General features: G+C 45.2%; 1 protein-coding gene across 2 annotated transcripts in view; it reads left to right on the top strand.

Annotated features, from left to right (window-relative positions):
* The first annotated feature begins 3433 nt into the window (after positions 1-3433).
* The window catches only part of LOC134351306 (interleukin-9 receptor-like), a 66429-nt gene continuing 50134 nt past the window's right edge, over positions 3434-19728 (top strand). The window contains exon 1 of one of the 2 annotated variants that reach the window (XM_063057374.1): positions 3434-3594. The gene's annotated coding sequence lies outside the window, so the exon portion shown is untranslated. Of the gene's footprint in view, positions 3595-17786; positions 17916-19728 lie in introns of those variants that run through there. The other variant, XM_063057375.1, reaches the window with a different exon arrangement.

Here is a 19728-nt window from a genome sequence, read left to right as displayed (position 1 = left end):
ATCCAGTCGAAGTGTCAAATACGATTGTCCTCCCATAGATGTTTATAAACTTAGTCTAATCCTGCTGATATTTTCTAGATTACTGTTATCACTCCCCGAATAATGAACTTAACAATTCAGCAGGGCTCCCTGCCTTCCTGTGTGTTTCAGAGACTTGGATCACCTGTAGTAGGTACCTCAAGGCAATCACCTACCACTGCAAAACCCTCAAACGCATGGGCAGGATAATGGATCAATGCTAGCAGCCTCTGGCAGACACTATCTCCAACACCGAATGCTCATCCAGTTCCAATACATGGGTCCTGTTGCTTGCTTGCCCTACAGAGATTCCTGAAAAGGAGAATTTACTCTGAGCTCTATCACAGGAGGAGACTTTCAGGAGAAGAGAGAAAATGGTTCAAGATTTGTTTACAAAGCCTCCGTGAAAAGTGGAACATCCTTACTGACTCAGAATTAGAATCAGATTTAACTGGCATACGTCGTGAAATTCATTAACTTTACGACAGCAGTACAATGCAATACATGACAAATAAACCGAGTTATATCAAGTATATATAAATAGTTAAGTTAAAGTAAGTGGTGGAAAATAACAGAAATCAAAAAGTAGTGAGGTAGTGTTCATGGATTCAATGTCCATTTAGGAACTGGATGGAAGAGGGGAAGAAACTGTTCCTGAATCTCTGAGTGTGTGCCTTCAGGCTTCTGTACCTCCTTCCTGGTGGTAACAGTGTGAAAAGGGCATGTCCTGGGTGGTGGGGGTCCTTAATGATGGACACCACTTTCCTAAGGCACCGCTCCTTGAGGATGTCTAGGATACTACGGAGGCTGTTATCCATGATGGAGCTGACTAATTTTACAACTTTCTGCAACTTGTTCCGATCTTGTGGTGATGCAGCCAGTCAGAATGCTTTCCATGGTACACTTGTATAAGTTTTTGAGTGTTTTAGTTCACAGACTAAATCTCCTCAAGCTCCTAATGAACTATAGCCGCTGCCTTGCCTTCTTTATAGCTGCATCAATATGTTGTGTCCGAGTTAGGTCCTCAGAGATACTGACACCCAGGAACTTGAAATTGCTCACTCTCTGCACTTCTGATCCCTCTGTGAGGATTGTTTTGTGTTCCCTCATCCTACCCTTCCTGAAGTCCACAATCAGCCCCTTGGTCTTGATGACTCATGAGAATCCCTGGCCCCGACCACTGAAAATGGAGAAGGAGCTTCCAGGAGAGCACTGAAGGATTTAAAATCAATCAATCAATAGCCAATCAATCCACCCACCCATACTGTCGAGCACTCTTTGTTCCTCCTGAGGCAGAATCTATAGGTCCCACATTGGCTTCATCGGTCACCTCAGAAGGTGCAGAACCAGAGTAGAGGGAAGTCATCCTCAATCACAGGGATTACCTCTGCAGAGGAAGGCACGTTTACTGAGACTACCTCAGTAAATATATTGGAGACACGGTTGGATAGATTTTTGCATAGTAGGGGAATTAAGGGTTATGGCAAAAGGCAGGGAGGTGGAGATAAGTCCACGGCCAGATCAGCCATGATCTTATTGAATGGTAGAGCAGGTTTGACGGGCCAGATGGCCGAATCCTGCTCTTATTTCTTACATTCTTAAAAAAAAATCTGATGGAGAACACAGCAGATCAAGCATCCAATGTGGAGACAAATGGATCATTGATATTTTGTGTCAAGACCCTGCACCAGGGCTCAACTGAGGAAGCAGTTGTGGCTGCAGCTGCGAGTCTACATGAAGAGTCTACACGAAGAGTCTACACGAAGAGTCTACACGGAGAGTCTACACGAAGAGTCTACACGGAGAGTCTACACGGAGAGTCTACACGAAGAGTCTACACGGAGAGTCTACACGAAGAGTCTACACTACACTGAGAGTCTACATGGAGAGTCTACACGGAGAGTCTACACTACAGTGAGAGTCTACACGGAGAGTCTACACGGAGAGTCTACACGAAGAGTCTACACGGAGAGTCTACACGAAGAGTCTACACTACACTGAGAGTCTACATGGAGAGTCTACACGAAGAGAGGAGCTGCAAGAGAAGGAATCACAGAATTACCATCAAAAGCAGAGGAAAATTTATTTAAAGTGGGCATCCCTTGAAGAAACGTATGTTCCATTTTAGTGCAAAAGCAGGTTAATAAAATTGCTAAGAGAAGGTTATGAGTTTTTTTTTCCGAGTTAAGATACAAAATACTAAACCGATAATGACCATCAAGTATTTTTGGCTCCTTAACCTCCTCAGCCCTTTCCTGAATGAGAAGGCCCCCTTTCTGAGGTGGTGCAGAACTGAAATAAACAGTAGCAATGAGATGCCACAAACAACTGGATTTCTTTTCCGTACTACAACGGGTGCCTAACAGCTGTGATTATAAAGAAAATGCTTAGATGCATAAATAAGGAAACAAACCCTATTTCCACCAGCTAGGAAAATGCAGATGCTGGAAATCGGAAATAAAAAATGGAAAATATTGGAGACATTCTGCAGGTCTGAGCAGTGTCTGTAGGAAAAGGAACAAGGGGTAACATTTCAGGTTGAAAACCATCTGTCAGAGCAGCTACCTGGCCTGCTGAGTGAATCCAGTGTTTTCTGTTTTAATTTAAGATTTCCAATGGTTGATGAGTCAGAAAACAAATTAAAGGTCAGCAACATGAGAAAGCAAGTTGGAGGATGAGTACAGAATTTCAGCAGCACATGTTTTTACCAGAATGATGAGAGATGCAGTTTTTAAAATAGTTCTTTTAAAAGAAAATGGCTAAGTTCAACTTCCTTAATAATCACTAGTGTGAGGCAGGGCTGAAGGACTCATTCTGTGCCAGAGTGTTATACAGAGATTCTTTGCCATGTCCGCAGAAACAGCATCTGATCCCTTACTCAAGTGAGTGGGACAATTGTCCTGGGGAATGATGAAAACAAATGTGCAAAGAGCACAGAGTGGAAAAGAAGGAAGGGAAGGAGAAAAGATCACACTGAAATAAAACACTAAAGATTCTGCAGATGCTGCATGGACATCTTGAGCAACACACACATAATTCTGCAGAACTCAGACCGCCAGGGAAATAGACAGTCAATGTTTTGGGCTGAGATCCTTCATCAGGATTCTAATTAAAAAGTTTCACAATGGCTGGGAAAGGGCAGAAGGTGTAGGAACTATAAAAGTAAGAGTACAAACATAGGGAAAAGGGAGGAAGGGAACAAGAAAGAGAGGGATGGTGAGAATGAGGAAAGAGAGACAAAATTACAAAAAGCAAGAAGAAACTGAAGGCAATAATCACAAGGGAAAGAGCAGAGAGTTTGTCAGCATCACAAATGGGGGAGCTGGCCACTCCTTTCTGAGCTCATTGGTGCCTCAACGTTATCAGATATATAAAGTGGTGGGAGTGAGATCTGAAATCACTCTGGCGGCAAGCTTGCTCAACAGAACTAATAGGCTGCTCTTTTCCTGTGTGTGAGTGTGTGGCAACCATTCACTGCAGTGGAGCTGTGGAAAATATCCCACGGTAACTCATTGGCATCACTGCTTATGTCGTGGATGAGCTGGAGAGGGTTTCGATCTGAACCAACTGTTGCAGGTACCTGGGTGAGAATTGCGCGGTGTCTGAGGTACAGATGATTCACACTAGGGTGACTTGAACTCCTCATCCATTCTGTGTTCATTCCCTGCACTGTGTGTGGATTCAGGATTTCATGAGCTGTTACCAAAGGGCAACTCACAAGCCACCAGTGCCTACGTGGCACAGGGCACATTCTAATCCTCTACCCTATCAGCTGCCTATTTGACTGAGTGATCCTCCTATATATCAAGGTGAAGAGGGAAGAGAAAGGGGTGTGAGTGGGACAGGGTCTGGGGGAGTGAGGCAGGGTTGGAGGGGAGGGTGAGCGGATGCATTTGTCAATGACCAGGGAAAGTGTCATGGATGAGGGGTGAAAGAACATTGGTGTGGGTGGGGGGAGGGAGTGAGGGTGTGTGAGAGATGAGGGATGAAGGTGTGAGTACATGAGGGGTGAGAGTGTGAGGGATGGGGGTGTGCGGGGTGAATGCTGAGGATGTGAGGAGTGAGGGGTGAGGGATAAGGATGCGAGGGGTGAGGGGTGTGAGGAGTGAGAGTGTGAGGGATGAGGATATCAGAGGTGAGGATGTGAGGGATGAGGGGTGACAGATGAAGATATGAGGGCTGAGAATGTAATGTGTGAGGGATCTGGGGTGTGAGGAGTGAGGGCTGAGGATGTGAGGGATGAGGATGTGAGGTGTGAGGGGTGAGGGATGAGGATGTGAGATGTGAGGGGTGAGGGATGAGGATGTGAGGGCTGAGGATGTGAGGGGTGAGGATGTGAGGGCCGAGGATGTGAGGAGTGAGGGGTGAGGGATGAGGATGTGAGGGCTGAGGATGTGGGATGTGAGGAGTGGGGGCTGAGGAGTGAGGGCTAAGGATGTGAGGGATAAGGATGTGAGGAGTGAGGGATGAGGATGTGAGGGCTGAGGATGTGAGGGGTGAGGGATGAGGATGTGAGGGCTGAGGATGTGGAATGTGAGGAGTGGGGGCTGAGGAGTGAGGGCTAAGGATGTGAGGGATGAGGATGTGAGGGCTGAGGATGTGGGATGTGAGGAGTGAGGGCTGAGGAGTGAGGGCTGAGGATGTGAGGGGTGAGGGATGAGGATGAGGATGTGAGGAGTAGGGGCTGAGAATGTGAGGGGTGAAGGATGAGGATGAGGATGTGAGGGATGAGGATGAGGATGTGAGGGATGAGGATGAGGATGTGAGGAGTAGGGGCTGAGGATGTGGGGGCTGAGGATGTGAGGGCTGAGGGGTGAGAGATGAGGATGTGAAGGGTGAGGGCTGAGGATGTGGGGTGTTAAGAGTGAGGGATGAGGATGTGAGGTGTGGGGGGTGAGGGATGAGGATGTGAGGTGTGAGGTGTGAGGGGTGAGGGATGAGGATGAGGATGTGAAGAGTAGGAGTAGGGGCTGAGGATGTGAGGGCTGAGGGGTGTGAGTAACATGATGGGGCTGGTGAGGGCTCTGTGGGGTGAGAAAGCAGTCTGTCCAACATGAGGTGGCACTATAATGTAGCGGTTAGCAAACACGATCACAGCATCAGTGACCGGGTTCAGTTCCGCCTCTGTCTGTAAGTTTTTAAGTTCTCCCCGTGACGGCGAGGGTTTCCCACATTCCAGAGGCACATGGAATGGGTTAAAGGGTCACATGGGTGAAATTGGGTGGCGCAGGCTCGTTGGTCTGGAGCGCCCATTACCCTTCTGCAAGTCTAAATGTAAAAATACGAGGGTGGGGTGCATAGGAGGTAAGTGGTTGTGGGAGGTGAGATTAGGTGGTGATAGAGCGGAGAGCAGATGTGTATTGTGGGGGATGGTCATCTCCAAAAACCAGAGTGGCTGGAGGAACTTAGCAGGACAGGCAGCATCTGTGGGAAAGAGTACAGTTAACATTTCAGGCCGAGACCCCTCAGCAGCTTCTGCAGATTGTCACTTGTTTGTGGCAGAAGGTTTCTAGTGGGATTGTTTGAATTGTTCAGGCCAAACCTTGTGGACACCCGAGTCTCTGGCTAAGTGTGGTTGGTTAAAACTGCGTGATGCCAGGTAATCCACTGCCAACAAAGGTGAAAGGAGGCTTTCTCCTGTTTCTTGTCTTCCTCGGTGCAGGTTTAAAACCAAAACAAGCTGCTGTTCAGACTTTCTCACGTGGGTTTGGTTGTATTTGGGTAAACCTAAGCAGAAGCTACTTTGATGAAGAGCATTAGCTCTTAGGAGTCAATGGAAGCCTTCATATCTGATATGGAGAGGTCTCTCAATGGGTGAAAAATATTGAGGTGGATTCAGCAGTGGTGTGGAGTTATAGATCAGCTGAGGTCTGGATGTCAAAACAGACTCAAAAAGCTGAATGATCTCCCCTTCCGACAAAATAGAAACTGCTTAATTAATGGGAACTCGATGCAAACACAAAACATGACTCACACGATTAAAGGAGTCCTTTCCTCTTGCAATCTGTATGTAACGTAATTCCCAGGTTTCTACGTTTGCCAAGGTAGGGTTCCGTTGAGGGGACTTTGACATGATGCATAAACTCAGTTTTGCTTTCCGCAGATGCTACACAGTCTGCTGAGTGTTTCCAACATTTACTGTTTTTTTAAATTCTGAATTTACTCATTCATTAATTCCCTGTGCATGCATTATAACTTCTCTTCCTTTGCAACTACCTCATTGCTCACCCGGTTATGGATTCGCTCCAAAAAGTATTGGGGAGAAACGCTCCAATCTCACGTCAGGGAAGGGCAATGGCTCAGATTAATTTGACACTGGAATTACATACACTGCCTGAGTGTCTGGAATAGAGAATAAAAACAAACTGCTCGTGAGATTCAGCAGGTCAGGGAGGGAAATGATCAATCAATGTATTGGGTCGAGACCCTTCGGCTGGACTTGAAATTCTGACCGTCTGTTATCCCTCACAGATTGCCTGACCTGCTGAGTTCCCCCAGCAGCCCATTTTAATTTTTGCTCCAGATTCCAGCATCTGTAATCTCTCATCTCTGGAAAAGAGATCAGTCTGAGTAAATGTCAACCTTCTGACAGGCCATGAACTGTTTAAGTTTGAATGAATCAATCAAAAACTTGTGGACTAAAAGGTCAAAGTATGTGACATTCGAGAGAGGCCATCTACTTCTCTACAATACAGTATTTATCTTAATCATACTAGTTAATCAAAAAAAAATAGAAACTTGCAGCTAAGTGGGTAAGTACAGGGGGAAAGCTTATCTGATACTGGTTCCACAATCTCTTCCTCTGCTCTTTTATATATTCCACAGCTCAACTCTGATGTTCATTATTAATTTGTGGTACTCACTGTGCAGAGCTTTGGGGATTTTCCAGCAGTTCACTGGTTTTGATGTGAGAGTATATGTGCTCTGCAGTAAACCCTCACTCTTCAGAGTCTAGGCCCAGTACTCAAACCTATTCACATTCTCTGGTACCTGCCGGGCTTGTCAGTTGGCCAGGTTTGGATGTGGGCCAATCTTAAAGTTCATATTGAGGCTTGGGCTGGCATTACATTAGTCCAGGAGCTCATAATGACTGGGAGGGAATGTTATAGATCACTGCCTCTTGGTTGGTAGGTTATGAACAGTTCATTCAAACTCCAATGGCTCACAAGCCATCAGGAGTCAATACAAGCAGAAAATGGATGGAAAATCTCAGAAGGCCAGGATGCATCTGCGGGAACAGAAACAGAGTTAAGGTTGCAGGTTGAAGACCCTTCCTCAGAACTGGGAGGGAGATGCAAGGATGACAAAGGACTGGGAGGTTTCTGAGCAGGTAAAGCCACTGTGACCACGATGATAAATTGTGGACAAGGTTATCTGCTCAAAGAGTGAATCTTAGGCACTTGACAAAGGTCAATAAAAAGAAGGGAGGTGTAAGAACTGCGGCCATTGTTGGAGTGGACAGTGTTCGAATGGGCAGGCTTTGGCTCAGCAGGCTTGGGCAAGAACTGATGGAGACTTTAAGTAAGTTTCTAGTAAGTTTTTTTTCTCTTTCTTTGTCCATTAGTACAAAGTAGTGCAGTGACTATGGGTGCAGGGTTAGTGGTATGTTCTTTGTGTGAGATGTGGGAACTCTGGGAAGCCTCTAGTCTGCATGAAGTGTACTGAGCTGCATTTCCTTAATGACTGTGCTGAGGAACTATAGCTGCATCTCAAACACCTTCAGCTAATATGGGAGAATGGGGAGTTCACAGATATGAGACAGAGGGAAGTACTCACCCCTAAATTACTGAGGCAGGTACATGGGTGACTATCAGGAGAGGGAAATGGAGTAGGCAGAGTACCCCTGTGGTTGCTGCCCTCAGTAATACGTATACCACTTTGGATACTTCTGGGGGTTGAACAACCTATTAGGAGGGAACCGCAGGGACCAGGTCTCTGGCATTAAGTCTGGCTCTGTGGCTCAGAAGGGAAGTGGGGAGAAGAGGAGTGCAGTAGTGATAGGGGATTCCATAGTCAGAAGAGCAGACAGCAGATTCTATGGATATGAAAGAGATACCAGGATGGTATGTGGCCTCCCTGGTGCCAAGGTCATGAATACCTCCAGTCTGATCCACAGCATTCTAAAGGGGAAGGGTGAACAGCCGGAAGTCATCATACAAATTGGTACCAACGACCTAGGTAGGAAAGGGGAGGAGGTGCTGAAGAGTGAATATAGGGAGTTAAGTAGAAAGCCCAAAAGCATGACCTCCAGGGTTGTAATCTCCGATTGTTACACGCCAGTAAAGGTAAGAATAGAATGATTTCACAGGTGAATGTGTGGCTAAGGGACTGGTGCAGGGGGGAGGGTTTCGTGGTTCTAGGTCATTAGGATCTCTAGTGTGGAAGGTAGGACCTGTACAAAAAGGAATTTTTTGTGGATGTAACTATGAAAATGGACAAGGGAGTGCCAGTGGATGTAGTGTATCTGGATTTTCAGAAAGCCTTTGATAAGGTCCCACATAGGAGATTAGTGGGCAAAATGAGAGCACGTGGTATTGGGGGTAGGTACTGACATGGATAGAAAATTGGTTGGCAGACAGGAGACAAAGAGTAGGGATTAACAGGTCCCTTTCAGAATGGCAGGCGGTAGCTAATGGGGTACCGCAAGGCTCAGTGTTGGGACCGCGCCTATTTACAATATACATTAATGATTTAGATGAAGGGATTAAAAGTAGCATTAGCAAATTTGCAGATAACACAAAGCTGGGTGGCAGAGTGAAATGTGTGGAGGATGTTGAGATAATGCAGGGTGACTTGGACAGGTTGGGTGAGTGGGCAGTTGCAATTTAATGTGGATAAATGTGAGGTTATCCACTTTGGTGGCAAGAACAGGAAGGCAGATTACTATTTGAATGGTGTCAAGTTAGGAAAAGGGGAAGTACAACGAGATCTAGGTGTCCTTGTTCATCAATCACTGAAAATAAGCATGCAGGTACAGCAGACAGTGAAGAAAGCTAATGGCATGTTGGCCTTCATAACAAGGGGAATTGAGTATAGGAGCAAAGAGGTCCTTCTGCAGTTGTACAGGACCCTGGTGAGACCATACCTTGAGTATTGTGTACAGTTTTCGTCTCCAAATTTGAGGAAGGGCACTCTTGCCATTGAGGGAGTGCAGCGGAGGTTCACAAAGTTAATTCCCGGGATGGCAGGACTGTCATATGTTGAAAGATTGGAGCGACTGGACTTGTATACACTGTAATTTAGAAGGATGAGAGGGGATCTGATTGAAACATGTAAGATTATTAAGGGATTGGACACATTAGAGGCAGGAAACATGTTCCCGATGTTGGGGGAGTCCAGAAACAGAGGCCACAATTTGGGAATAAGGGGTAGGCTATCTAGAACGGAGCTGAGGAAAAACATTTTCACCCAGAGAGTGGTGGAATCTGTGGAATGCTCTGCCTCAGAAGGCAGTGGAGGCCAATTCTCTGGATGCTTTCAAGAAAGAGTTAGATAGAGCCCTTAATGATAGTGGAGTCAAGGGATATGGGGAGAGGGCAGGAACAGGGTACTGATTGTGGATGATCAGCCATGATCATAGTGAATGGCAGTGCTGGCTCAAAGGGCCAAATGGCCTACTCCTGCACCTATTGTCTATTGTCTATTGACGGGTCACACATGAATCCGAGGAGGACCAACATCCTTGCAGGCAGGTTTGCTGGAGAGCTGTTGGGGAGTGTTTAAACTGATTTGGCACGGGGGTGGTGATCAGGGTGGTGGGCTGAAGATGGGGCAGTTGGTATACAAGTCAAAGCCATGTGTAGTGAGACTGTGAGGGAAGACAGGTGGTGACAGGGTAAAATTGCAGTCAATGGGATGAGTTAAAGTGTAGCATGGTGGCAAAATTGAAAAAGGTGCTGAATAGAGGATGGTAGGTTAGATCTAAATTCACACGGTATACAGAATAAGGTAGATGATCTTGTAGCACAGTTAGAGTTTGGCAGGCATGACGCTGTTGGCTTCACTGAGCCATGGCTGAAATAAGGTCATAGTTGGGAGCTTAGCATCCATTGGTACGCATTGCATCAGAAGGACAAGCAGGTAGGTAGAGGGAGTGGAGTGGCTCTGTTGGTAAAAATGAAATCAAATCCTTAGAAAGAGGTGACATGCGATCAGAAGACGCACAATCATTGTGGGTAATGTTAAGAAACTGCAAGAGTGAAAAGACCCTGATGAGAGTTATGTGCAAACCTCCAAACAGTAGCCAGGATGCGGAATACAAATTACAATGGGAGATAGAAAAGGCATGTAAAAGGGACAATGTTACGAAAGTCATTTCAATATGCAGGTAGATTGGGAAAATTAGTTTGGTGCTGGATTATAAAGAGGGATTTTGCAGAATGCCTACGAGATGGCTTTTTAGAGCAGCTTTTGGTTAAGCCAAGTAGAGGAAAGGAAATTCCAAACAGGTGCTGGATTGATACATCTCAAAGATGAAGAAATATCCTAAAGGAAGGATGACCCAACTGTGGCTCAAAAGGAAAGTCAAATACAGCATACAAACAAAAGAGAAGGTGTATAACATAGTAAAATATTAGTGGGAAGTTAGAGGATTGGAACACTTTTAAAAACCAACAGAAGGCAACTAAAAAGCTGTAAGGAGAGAATATGACACTAGAGAGGTAGCAATGGGGGACAAAGAAACTTTGGATGAACTTAAGAAGTATTTTGTGCCAGTCTTCACTGTGGGAGACACCAGCAGTAGGTCAGAAATTCTGGAGTGTCAAGGGGCAGAAGTGAGTGCCGTTGCTATTACTAAGAAGAAGGTGCTTGGGAAGCTGAGAAGTCTGAAGGTAGATAACTCACCTGGACCAGATGGACTACATCCTAGGGTTCTGAAAGAGGAAGTTGAAGAAATTGTTCAGGCACTGGTAATGATCTGTCAGGAATCAATAGAGTCTGGAATAGTTCCAGAGGACTAGAAAATTGCAAATGTTACTCCATTCTTTGAGAAGGACGGAGGCAGAAAAAAGGAAATTATAGGCCAGTAAGCCTGACTTAAGTGGTTGGGAAGATATTGGAGTCCATTAATAAGGATGAGGTTTCAGGGTTCTTGGAGGCACATGATAAAATGGGTCAAAGTCAGCATGGTTTCCTTAGGGTGAAAGCTTGCCTGACATATCTGCTGGAATTCTTTGAGAAACTAACAGGTAGGATGGACAAAGGAGAGTCTGTGGATGTTGTTTGCTTGGATTTTCAGAAGGCCTTTGACAAGGTACAACAAATGAGGCTGCTTAACAAGATAAGAGCCCATGGTATTACAGGAAAGATACTAGCATGGATAGAAGATTGGCCAACTGTCAGGAGGCAAAGTGTGGGAATAAAGAGGGCCTTTTCTGTTTGGCTGCCAATGACTAGTTGTGTTCCTCAGTGGTCGGTATTGGGATCACTTCTTTTCACATTATACACCAATGATATGGATGATGGAATTGATGGCTTTGTGGCCAAGTTAGCAGATGATATGAAGATAGTTGGAGGGGCAGGTGGTGTTGAGGAAGCAGGGTGTCTGCAGGAGCACTTTAACAAATTGGAAGAATGGGCAAAGAAATGGCAGAAGGAATAGTGTATCTAAATATATGGTGATGCACTTTGGTAGAATTGAATTGAATTAGATTGACTTTATTACTTACATCCTTCATATACATGAGGAGTAAAAATCTTGACGTTATGTTTCTGTCTAAATGTGCAATGTGCAATTTATAGTAATTTATAATAAATAGTATGTACAACAGGACAGTCAATATAACATAGAAATATAGTTGCATCAGCATGAATTAATCATTCTGATGGCCTGGTGGAAGAAGCTGTCCTGAAGCCTGTTGGTCCTGGCTTTTATGCTGCAATGCCATTTCCCGGATGGTAGCAGCTAGAACAGTTTGTGGTTGGGGTGACTAGGGTCCCCAGTGATCCTTTGGGCCCTTTTTACCCACCTGTCTTTATAAATGTCCTGAATAGTGGGGAAGTTCACAACTACAGATGCGCTGGGCTGTCCGCACCACTCTCTGCAGAGTCCTGCAATTGAGGGAAGTACAGTTTCCATACCAGGCGGTGATGCAGCCAGTCAGGATGTTCTCAATTGTGCCCCTAGAGAAAATGCTTACGATTTGGGGGGCCATACCAAACATCTTCAACTGTCTGAGGTGAAAGAGGCGCTGTTGTGCCTTTTTCACCACACAGCCAGTATGCATAGACCACGTGAGATCCTCGGTAATGTTTATGCTATTAAAGCTATTCACTCTCAACCCCAGATCCATTGATGTCATTAGGGGTTAGCCTGTCTCCATTCCCCCTGTAGTCCACAATCAGCTCCTTTGTTTTTGCGACCTTGAGGGAGAGGTTGTCTTCTTGACACCACTGTGTCAGGGTGGTGACTTCTTCTCTGTAGGCTGCCTCATTATTATTTGAGATTAGGCCAATCAGTGTAGTGTTGTCGGCAAATTTAATTAGCAGGTAGAAGGAATAAAGGCATAGACTATTTTCTAAATGTGGAGAAAACTCAGAAATTAGTGGTGCAAAGGGACTTGGGAGTCCTTGTTGTTGTGTTCTTTATATTTATACGTACCATAGGTTACTAATAAAGAATCATATTCTGGAAGACATAGAACTTTTATTTACAGCAACAACAAAACCACATTTTGTAGTAGCATGTCTCGAACATTCTATCATTTCTGCGCATGCTCAGAACTCTCTCCAATCATGTTCTGATACGTCATATTACCACACTTGTGCAGGATTCCCGAAAGGTTAAGTTGCAAGTTGGGTCGTGGTGCAGAAGGCAAATGAAATGTTAGCATTCATTTTGAGAGGACTAGAGTATAAAAGCAAAGATGTGGTACTGAGGTTTATTAGGCACTGGTCAGACCACATTTGAAATATTATGAGTCGCTTTGGGCCTCTTATCTCAGAAAAAATGTGCTAGCATTGGAGAGGATCCAGAGGAGATTCATAGAAACATAGAAACATAGAAAATAGGTGCAGGAGTAGGCCATTCGGCCCTTCGAGCCTGCACCGCCATTTATTATGATCATGGCTGATCATCCAACTCAGAACCCCGCCTCAGCCTTCCCTCCATACCCCCTGACCCCCGTAGCCACAAGGGCCATATCTAACTCCCTCTTAAATATAGCCAATGAACTGGCCTCAACAGTTTCCTGTGGCAGAGAATTCCACAGATTCACCACTCTCTGTGTGAAGAAGTTTTTCCTAATCTCGGTCCTAAAAGGCTTCCCCTCTATCCTCAAACTGTGACCCCTCGTTCTGGACTTCCCCAACATCGGGAACAATCTTCCTGCATCTAGCCTGTCCAATCCCTTTAGGATCTTATACGTTTCAATCAGATCCCCCCTCAATCTTCTAAATTCCAACGAGTACAAGCTCAGTTCATCCAGTCTTTCTTCATATGAAAGTCCTGCCATCCCAGGAATCAATCTGGTGAACCTTCTTTGTACTCCCTCTATGGCAAAGATGTCTTTCCTCAGATTAGGGGACCAAAACTGCACACAATACTCCAGGTGTGGTCTCACCAAGGCCTTGTACAACTGCAGTAGTACCTCCCTGCTCCTGTACTCGAATCCTCTCGCTATAAATGCCAGCATACCATTCGCCTTTTTCACCGCCTGCTGTACCTGCATGCCCACTTTCAATGACTGGTGTATAATGACACCCAGGTCTCATTGCACCTCCCCTTTTCCTAATCGGCCACCATTCAGATAGTAACCTGTTTTCCTATTTTTGCCACCAAAGTGGATAACTTCACATTTATCCACATTAAATTGCATCTGCCATGAATTTGCCCACTCACCCAACCTATCCAAGTCACCCTGCATCCTCTTAGCATCCTCCTCACTGCTAACACTGCCACCCAGCTTCGTGTCATCCGCAAACTTGGAGATGCTGCATTTAATTCCCTCATCCAAGTCATTAATATATATTGTAAACAACTGGGGTCCCAGCACTGAGCCTTGGGGTACCCCACTAGTCACCGCCTGCCATTCTGAAAAGGTCCCGTTTATTCCCACTCTTTGCTTCCTGTCTGCTAACCAATTCTCCACCCACACCAATACCTTACCCCCAATGCCGTGTGCTTTAAGTTTGCACACTAATCTCCTGTGTGGGAACTTGTCAAAAGCCTTTTGAACATCCAAATATACCACATCTACTGGTTCTCCCCTATCCACTCTACTAGTTACAACCTCAAAAAATTCTATGAGATTCGTCAGACATGATTTTCCTTTCACAAATCCATGCTGACTTTGTCCGATCATTTCACCGCTTTCCAAATGTGCTGTTATCACATCCTTGATAACTGACTCCAGCAGTTTCCCCACCACCGATGTTAGGCTAACCGGTCTATAATTTCCCGGTTTCTCTCTCCCTCCTTTTTTAAATTATTCACAAGAATAATTCTGTGAACAAAAGGGAAGTGTTTAGTGACTCTGGGCCTGTCGTCTCTGAAGTTCAGAAGAATGAGAGGGATCTTACTGAAGTCTGTCAAATATTGAAAGGGCTTGATAGAGTGCATGTGGAGAGGATGTTTCCTGCAGTGGGTGATTCTCGGACCAGAGAGCACAGCCTCAGAATAGAGGAATGACCATTTAGAACAGAGATGAGGAGAAATTTCTTTAGCCTGTGCGTAGTGTATCTGTGGAATTCATTGCCGCAGTTGACTGTGGAAGCCATGTCATTGGGCATATTTAAGGCAGGAATTGATATGTTCTCAATTAGTCAGGGTGTTAAAGCTCACCAGGCGAATGGGGTTGAGAGGGATAATAAATCAGCCATTATGGAATGATGAAGCAGATTTAATTCTGCTCCTCTGTTTTATGGTATTATGGCCTTTTGAATGGGAGCAGCTGGAGAGTTGTGACATCGACAAAGGAAGATGTGAAATGTAGCACAGGAAGGCGTGTCCTGGTGGTCAGGCTGAGCACATTCTCCATTGCCTAAAAAAGAAATGAAGATTAATCTGAGTTGCTTCATTGCTTTGTCATTCACTTTCAAGCTCTGGACCTTACTGGCAAAGCCATTATATATTGTCCATTTTGGGTTACTCTGATAGGGTTTTGTGTCTGTCTGCTGCGGGAGTCAGTGAGGTACAAGAAGCAAATATGAATGGATGGCACGGTGATGTACTAGTAGTGTGGCTGACTCCAGTGACCTGGGTTTAACCCTATGCTGTCCGCGTGGAGTCTGCATGCTTTTGCTTTAACTGCATGGGTTTCCTCCACATGGTCCAGTTTCTACCCACATCCACAGAGCTGTGGGTTGATAGGTAACTGGCCACTGTCAATTGTCTCTGCTGTTGGCGTACACACAGTTGGAGAATCAGCAGAGTATCTATTAGTATGTCAGAGAGTAGACTTGAGGGCAAAAAATGGGGAATGGGATTGGTCTCGGAGTCAACACTGACTCAATGGGTCAAATAGACTCAGCTGATAAATTAAGCTTCCTAAAATATTCTCTGAATGAACCAGTTAGTTTCTGTGGAAATCCAATAACGTCATTAATATTTTCTGCAAGACCAGCCTTTCATTGCCAGATTTTGTTCTTAATATCAGATTATCAAGCTCCCTTGCTCATGTTTTCTGGGTTACTAATCCTGAATCATAGCCACAGACTTTTGTACTATATTGCAAGGTTAAGCTGAACCTAACAATACTGAAGTCTTTACTTTTTGGCCACTCATTAAAATGGACCTACCATTCCCAACAAAACCGAGCATGTCAAGGCCTAGGTACTGCAGTACTGTGCAAAAGTCTTAAGCACATATACGTGTATGGCTAGGGTGCCTAAGACTTTTGTAGTCTGTAGTAAATTTAAGTATTGCATTGTACTGCTGCCTCAAAAAACAACATAATTCATGACCGATGTGAGCGATGATAACTCTGGTTCTGATACGGACTCAGTAGTGGACTGGGAGTGGAAAGGGGGCAGGGAGAGGGGAATCATGGTTGGGAAAAGGGGGGGAGTGAGAGGGGAGGGAGCGGGAAGCACCAGAAGTCATGCTCAATAAACCAGTTGTTTGGAATCACATTACTTTGCCTGGTGCCTCAGGGTTGAGTGTGCCTGCACCCGTGCCACCCGCTGCCCTTGGCTCTCCTTCTCTGCCAACTGTCCTGCACCCCTCCCGAGGCGTTTCACCCTCACCATTCCCAACATCCTTTGCTCCCTTGCCAAATTTACAAACCTGCTCTCTGCTCCATCTTGTAGAAGTCTTGGGCACCCTTTCTGTATATTCAGTACGTTGCCAAGATTTCCTGCACTGTACTGTATCTAGATAGATCCTGACAGTCTCCCCCATACCAATGACACTAACTTTCAGATTCCAAATGTGGATTTACAACCTCGTACTTCTACCCTTCTGCATCAGGTTGGGATGGAGGGGTAGACCAGCCCATTTTTCAGTCTGTAAATTAGCCAATGAATATTAAGCAAACAAACAGAAGATACTGCCCGCAGAGAATAGATTTACTGTAAATACCACACATGTCACTATGAGAATGTGAGAAGCGACGTGTCTGTATTAACTGCAAACACCAGCTGACCAAGTCTGCCTACATCCTCCAACACTGTTCAGCCCCGTGACCGAGCTCACCTCCTGGGCTCCTCGTCACCACTGTAGACCAGTCGGGATTTAGTTCCAAACTCCTTTGAAGGTGTCCAAAGCAAAGGGGGTTCATCAAACATCAGTGGTGAGCATTGACAGGATTCGAAACAGAGCTTGATTGCGAAGACAAGGAAGCAGTAGCCAATTGCTCAACAAATTTGGTTTTGAAATGAGCAGATTTACCAGCTGCACTATCTGAACCATCCCATTACCTCTGATAGTCACTGGTACATACTGTACCTCTGCAGGAGCTGACATGAGACGTGCAAATGTACCATATCAGAATCAGAATCAGATTAATATCACTGGCATATATTGTGAAATCTGTTAACTTTGCAGCAGCAGTACAATGCAATACGTAACAATTGAGAAAAAAACTGTGAATTACAATATGTATATACAAATATATAATTAAATTAAATAAGTAGTGCAAAATTATAACTAAAAACGGTAGTGAGGTAGCATTCACAGGTTCAATTTAGAAATTGGATGAGCAAGGAGAAGAAGCTGAGTGTGTGCTTTCAGGCTTCTGCACCTCTTTCCTGATGGTAACAATGAGAACAAGGCATGACCTGGGTGATGGAGGGCCTTAATGACGGGCGCTGCCTTTTTGAGGCACTGCTCCCTGAAGATGTCCTGGACATCACAGAGACTAGTGCTCATGATGAAGCTGACCGAGTTTCTGCAGCTCACTTCGATCCTGTGCGGTAGCCCTACACGGGAGGGTTTATCCCTCTTTCACAACACCGTATTGTCACTGCTAAATTCCAAGGCTGCTTATAAAGTGCAGGAGCTGGAGAAATCTCGGTGGGTTGAGCAGCATCTGTGGGCTTGGGGGGAAGGAATTGTTAATGTCTTGGGTCAAAACACTGCGTCATTCAAAAGACCAGGGCTTTGGGTAAACATTAAACCAGGGTAAAATGGGAAAAGGTGTTGGGGAAGGTTATGGTGGAGGCTGTGATAGTGATTATGGCAGAGGCTGTGCTGGAGAAGGAGGGATCTGGGAATATTTTGATCTATTTCCTCTGCTCATAGACTGAACAGTGCAGCTGGAGTCCGATGGCACCACAGGAATAATGCAGAACATGAATCAGACATCAAAGGAGCATAATAGCAGAGCTCCCATCGACATGCTGATGCAGTTGACAGATATGGCACTATAGATAACGCTTTTCTCAGCAATTGCTGTGAGAAATGTTTCCACGATACCCACCACTTGAAATTAGAACCACATACCAAGAAGTTTGTGAAGGTGACATAATATCTTTATTCCATGAAATGCCTCAGTGATAAGCTGCTTGAAAACCCATTTCTTTCCAACTGCTAATTATGCAGACTGCTCTTTGACCTACCTCGGTATTACATTGGCAGCAACCACTTGCAGCTCTGTGCTGAAACTCATGCCTGTTAATGAGTATTAGATCTATTTGTTCTATGCATTATCACTGGTTGCAATCAACATTAGTTCAAAGTGTGGAATCTCATGAGATTTGATTACTATATAACTGCCTAGGTTTAGGTGAGGTTCGCACACCATATTGGTTAGTACGTTGTCAACTTCAGGCTCACTCTAGGTGCAAAGAGTGTGGGTTAGAGGCTGAGCAAAATTACACCATTTTAAACAAGTAATTTTGTTTAAACAAGTAATCTTGTTCAGAGTGGCTATTGTAAGGATAAGAAATGGAGAAAGGTTCCCTTCACACTTTTGAATATGAATGTCTATTCTCCAGTGAGTAAATTCCACACCCCCCTCTCCATTCCCTACTCTGACCTTTTACTTCTTCTCACCTGCCTATTACTTCCCCTGTGTCCCCCCTCCCTTTCTCCCATTGTCCACTCTTCTCTCCTCTCAGATTCTTTCTAGTTTAGATTAGATTCAACTTTATTGTCATTGTGCTGAGTACAGATACAAAGCCAATGAAATGCAGTTAGCATCTGACCAGAAATGCAAAGAATAGTGTTATTTACAAAACAACTGCAAGTAAAAAGTGCTACAGCACACAAATATGGAAGTACTGAGACAGTACGATATGGGTGCAATACTGTTTAGCGCTGTGATGTGAGGTTCAGCAGGGTCACAGCCTCAGGGAAGAAGCTCTTCCTGTGTCTGCTGGTGTGGGAGCAGAGGCTCCTGTAGTGCCTACCGGATGGGAGGAGAGTAGAAGGTCCATGGTTAGGGTGAGATGCATCCTTGATAATGCTTTTCGCCCTGCCCAGGCAGTGTTTATGGTAGATGTTCTCAATTGTGGGCAATTGGGTGCCGATAATCCGCTGGGCAGTTTTTACCACACGCTGGAGTGCTTTGCAGTCCGATACAGAACAATTGCCATATCACACTGAGATGCAGTTGGTGAGTATACTCTCAATGATACAGTGGTAAAAGTCCATCAGTATCCTGGGACAGAGGTGAGCTTTCATCATGCTCCGCAGGAAATAAAGGCACTGTTGCGCCTTTTCGATCGGGATGGAGGAGTTCAGGGACCGGGTGAGATCCTCAGAAATGTAGACATCGAGGAATTTGAAGCTTGATACATACTCCACTACAGCTCTGTTGATGTAGATGGGGACGTGAGTGTGGCTCCTAGCATGCCTGAAGTCCACAATGATCTCCTTGATCTTCTGGGTATTAAGGGCTAGGTTGCTGTCAGCACACCACGCGGCCAAGTGCTGGACCTCATCCCTGTAGGCCGGCTCATCATCCCCTCTGATCAGGCCAACCACCGTGGTGTCGTCTGCGAACTTGATTATGGAGCTAGAACCATGTACAGGAACACAGTCATAGGTGAAAAGGGAGTACAGAAGAGGGCTCAGCACACAGCCTTGAGGCACACCGGTGTTCAGGGGGAGAGTGGAGGAGGAGAGGTTGTCTTACTTAACTGATTGGGGTCTGTTAGTCAGAAAGTCCAAGGTCCAATTGCAGAGGGATGAGCTGATACCAAGCTGGCGTAGTTTGGCGATCCGCTTGGAGGGGATCACAGTATTGAATGCCTAATTAAAGTCAATGAACAGCATTTTGACGTAAGAGTTGGGGCTGTCCAGATGGATCAGGGCAGAGTGAAGTGCTG

Source organism: Mobula hypostoma, chromosome 9, assembly GCF_963921235.1.
Source record: "Mobula hypostoma chromosome 9, sMobHyp1.1, whole genome shotgun sequence".
Taxonomy (NCBI): domain Eukaryota; kingdom Metazoa; phylum Chordata; class Chondrichthyes; order Myliobatiformes; family Myliobatidae; genus Mobula; species Mobula hypostoma.
This window is presented reverse-complemented; position numbering and strand designations above follow the sequence as displayed.